At 49.4% G+C, this 4,086-nt stretch overlaps 1 long non-coding RNA gene across 1 annotated transcript; it reads right to left on the reverse strand.

Moving 5' to 3' along the window:
• Window positions 1–1,754: 1,754 nt before the first annotated feature.
• Window positions 1,755–3,720, reverse strand: LOC116442290. Its single transcript, XR_004239493.1, has 2 exons — window positions 3,070–3,720; window positions 1,755–2,728 (listed from the first exon to the last, which is right to left on the reverse strand). It is a non-coding gene; the product is annotated as an uncharacterized LOC116442290 (long non-coding RNA).
• Window positions 3,721–4,086: the final 366 nt, after the last annotated feature.

Consider the following 4,086-nt stretch of genomic DNA (forward strand, 5'->3'; position numbering starts at 1 on the left):
AAAATAAGTTGGACTGCAAATACTTAAAATTAAACTTTTTTCTGTCACTCACCACAGCAGAGAGAAAGGGGCATCCCACCACATCCATGTCTGCATTTTCAGTGAAGAAATGGTTATGTCAGCTGTAGCCTCCTCTCAATATGAAATGTCTGGACCAATTACTAGATTGCTATAACAAATAGGCTATTGCACTCCCACTGTGATAACTTGGTAACCAGAGTGCTGGTGTGTTTTAGTTGAAGACCACTACCACCCAGTCACTTCTGCCCTCTTCAACACATTTTTCAGCCCCTTCAGCTCTGCCACTGAAGCTGACAGGAAGATATGCAGGAACACACATCAGCTTGACCAGAGGCAGAAAGTTCATTCCTAAAGAATCAGTTGTTCTAAAGCTGGGAAGAGTGGCAAACTGCAGGCTGCTACGTTTTTAGCTGCGTGCCACAATATTCTTTTGTGTGGTTTCTGGATCTGCTTCTGTTACATGTGTTTTTCAACTGTTTCTGGTGGAGGTTCTTGTTACTGAAGTGTGAATATTTTGTTGAAGATCCTGTTCAAGTTTGCAGACTGCTTGTGTGCTACAAGCTAACTTTTACTGCCCTCAGTGCCTCTGGTCCCCCGTCTATCCAACTGTATTTGCCATCAAATTTAAAATAAAAGATATTTTTTATTTATTGGAAAGATTAACTCCCTGGGTAGTAATGACTTGTTTTTAGCATTGGTCTGACTGCTTGGCCTAGGCTTCAGACCTGAAGGAGAGCTGCTACTGGAGATCAGGGCCGAAGAACAAGACAATTAACTCTTATCTCCTCCACAGCCTCCTCACCTACTCCATTTCTGGAAGCTGTTACTTAACATAGCATTAAACATAAATGGTTATCAATCCAGTCCAGAAAGTGGGCACAAGACAGTAATAGACAAGAAATTGATGTTTTTGACAAATACTGAAGCTCATGGAGGAGCAGTAACACTGCAATAACAGAAACTGAGTTTCAATTGAGTTGAAAAACCAATTATCTGGTACTATAGAATGAAGTGAGAACAAGGAAACATTTTATGATGTTATGATTCCTCTTCCTCACAGTTTTTCGAGGTGGGGAGAGGGTTGCTGTGAGTTTTGCATTTAACTATGAGGCTACCAAAGGCCACCTCAGCTCTGCTGCCCAGTTGCTCTCCCAAAACAGCCTCTGGGTAGTAACATTTGTCCTAGTCAGGCTTCCTCGGACTTTTCTTCGGGAGCTTTCCTGGAGGCTCAGTACAAAGGCAGACACAACGAAGAGGCACAACCAGCATCCCACCACCAGGCCGGGGATGCTGCCGGGACAACGGAGCCGACAGGGTCGCCTGCCCCCGGCATCCTCCGCCCCGAGGGTGAACACCCACGCATCCGCCCCCCACATGCTACACACCCCCCCCCCCTTTTTTTTTTTTTCTTCTATTTATTTTTCCCCTGCAGAAGTCGAGGGTAAAACCCTGAAACCCGAAGCCGTGAAACCGAGCTGCTTGGCCCCGCCGGTGGCACGGCCCCGTCACACACGCCCGTGTCCGCTGCGTGGCCCGGGCGCCGTCGGGATGGGAAGGGAGGCGGGGGAGTGGGGAGGGGACGGGGGCGCGGGCGAGCGCAAGCAGCAGGCTGCTGCCCGGGATGACCGTGACCCGTGGGTTATGCGTGGGTGACCGCGGGGCTGGAGGGGTGAAGGAGCAAGGGAGAGGGGGTTTCTCATGGGCAGGAAAAGGCAGGATCCTGTGTGCCTGCGTGGAGGAGGGAGGGAGAACCGCTGAGGTTTTATTCTTGACAGAAGCAATTAAACTCAAATTAGTTGCACTCACGAGGTGGAAAGATAGCCCCATCTCTCTGGCCTTTCTCCTCGGGGCGGCCGACGGAGGCAGCCCCTGGGGCAGTGTGGGTGCCCGGGCCGCTCCTCAGAGCATTCCCGGGCGGCGGGCGAGGCGCCCCCGCATTTCCCTCCGCACCCGCGCACCCTCGGCTCTCCCCCGCCCCGCCCGGCCTCGCTCGCCACCACATCCGGGGCGGTGGGTGAGGGAAATTCAAGTTAAAAAAGGGCTGACCCAAAGCTGCTCCCCGGCCCCGGTCCCAGTCCGCGGTGAGCCCCCGGGGTTCGGGAGGAGTGGGACGGGGCCGGGAGCTCTCTGTGAGGCCGCCGGGTGCCGGCGACCGAACAAGTCCGGTCTCCCCAGCCTGCATTTTAATCCTGAAATCTGGAAATGGAAATTGTTTGATGTATGAGGAGACGTTATCTAATTAGGGCGTAAGAAATTTAATCTTTCCAGCAGGCAGGTCATATAATTAATGTTAATTTAACGCTCAAATTCTCAGTCATTAATTTTTATTCTCTTAAATGTAGTTTGGCAGGGCCCCCTGATCCATGGCAATGGATTTTACTGAATGTAAGAGCACACTTGGTCTTTGGAGTGAATTACTGGAGCCCTTCCTATCCCAATAACAAGATCACATCATGTATGCATTATTAAGCCATGTAATTGAATGGTCCATAGTTTGCATATCAGACTATTAAAGTAATGTGTTTTGCTTTTCTTCCAACACGCAATGTTAAAGCCTTTGCGAATATTTGGTGATTCTGATAATTATCACCAAATTACTACAAATGTTCTCTTCATTAACGTGATTTCTCTCAAGCATTTTTAAAAAAATGTGAATAATGCATTAAGTGGTGGCTTGTAAAGTGTTTTTTAAAATAAAACTTGTCGACTACAATTCGAAAATTAGAAAAGAAGAAGAAAAAGAGAGAAAGAGAGAAAAAGAAAGAAAGGAAGAAAGAAAGGGGAGAGAATTAACAGTTGCACAGAAAGAAAACAATTCTCCTCTAAGATTGGAAAATACGACTTTCCTTTTTTCCCTATTTCAGATAAGTGACTATACACCTTAAAAGTTTCACTTCCTCGGGAGCAAAAGTGCATGCAATCTAAAGAACTGTCGATTGCAGATGATACAGAACAGATGGAGGCACAAAGTTGGAGCTTTTCCCTTTACAGGGGATAGATGGGGACATAGGCAGACAGACAGAGAGATTGATTTGAAAAGATACTGACCTCTCTCCTTCAGCTGCAATTTAACTTGTCCTGGGGGAAAAAAAGAAAAAAAAAAAAGAAAAGAAAATCTCACAAGTGAGACCTGCCTCCTCCCCTGTCGGCCTCCTGCCTTCCCCCGCCCCAAGTTCGCACTGTCATCTGAACAAACTGCTGCGCCGATCTCAGAAGGTGAATAATTCTCAATTAACTAAGTAACTAACTTTCTTTGTGCAATCTTGAGTCACTCACTTAACTAAATCTTAAGCCTTCGAGACCCTTCATTATTGCCTTCCCCCGCCACACTATTTTCAAAGTTCAATAGCAAGGCAACAAAAAACACTGCTGCAAAATAAGAGTCTCTTTTAAAATTAAAGAGCTGCTCATTTGCATCGGAAGAAGTTATTTTTTCCCCTGCTTTGAATTATTTAGGCACCAAAAAAAAAAAAAAAAAAAAAAAGAAAAAAAAAAAGAAAATTAAAGGACACCCCACAAAGCCTCCCGCAGTCCGTGTCAGGATCAGTGTCACGGATGCTCTGCGGGGTGCGAAGCCACAGTGACCAAGTGGGTAGGCGCTGGATCAGGTGTGCTGTTGGGCTGTGCGACTCGGGGCATCCCGCCGGGCTGGCAGGTTGCTGCTCCGCAGCCAGCAGCGCTCGGACCCCGCCGGGCCGGGCGGCGGAGAGTGCGCGGCGGCGGGCGCGGGGCGGGGCGGGGCGAGGCGGCCGCCCCGCGGGGCCGGGGCCGGGGCCGCGAAGGCTCCGAGCCCCACCGGGAGCCCGGGTCGGTCTGCGGCCCACTCTTATTTTGGTTGGGAGCGGGCAGCGCTGCCGGCTGGAGCCGGGAGAGCGAAGGGAGCCGAACTGTGCTCCTCTGTTTGGTTTAGGGTCGGGTATTTTTTTCTTTCCCTCTCCCTCCTCTCTCTCTCCCCTTCCTTCCTCACTATAGCAACCAACGCCAGCCTGACAAAAATGCACCCTCTGTGGACAATGGCCCAGCCTTCCTGCTCGCCTCGCTCCTCTTCTTCCTCGCCAAGCAAAA

The sequence above is a fragment of the Corvus moneduloides genome, chromosome 3, assembly GCF_009650955.1.
Source record: "Corvus moneduloides isolate bCorMon1 chromosome 3, bCorMon1.pri, whole genome shotgun sequence".
NCBI lineage: Eukaryota > Metazoa > Chordata > Aves > Passeriformes > Corvidae > Corvus > Corvus moneduloides.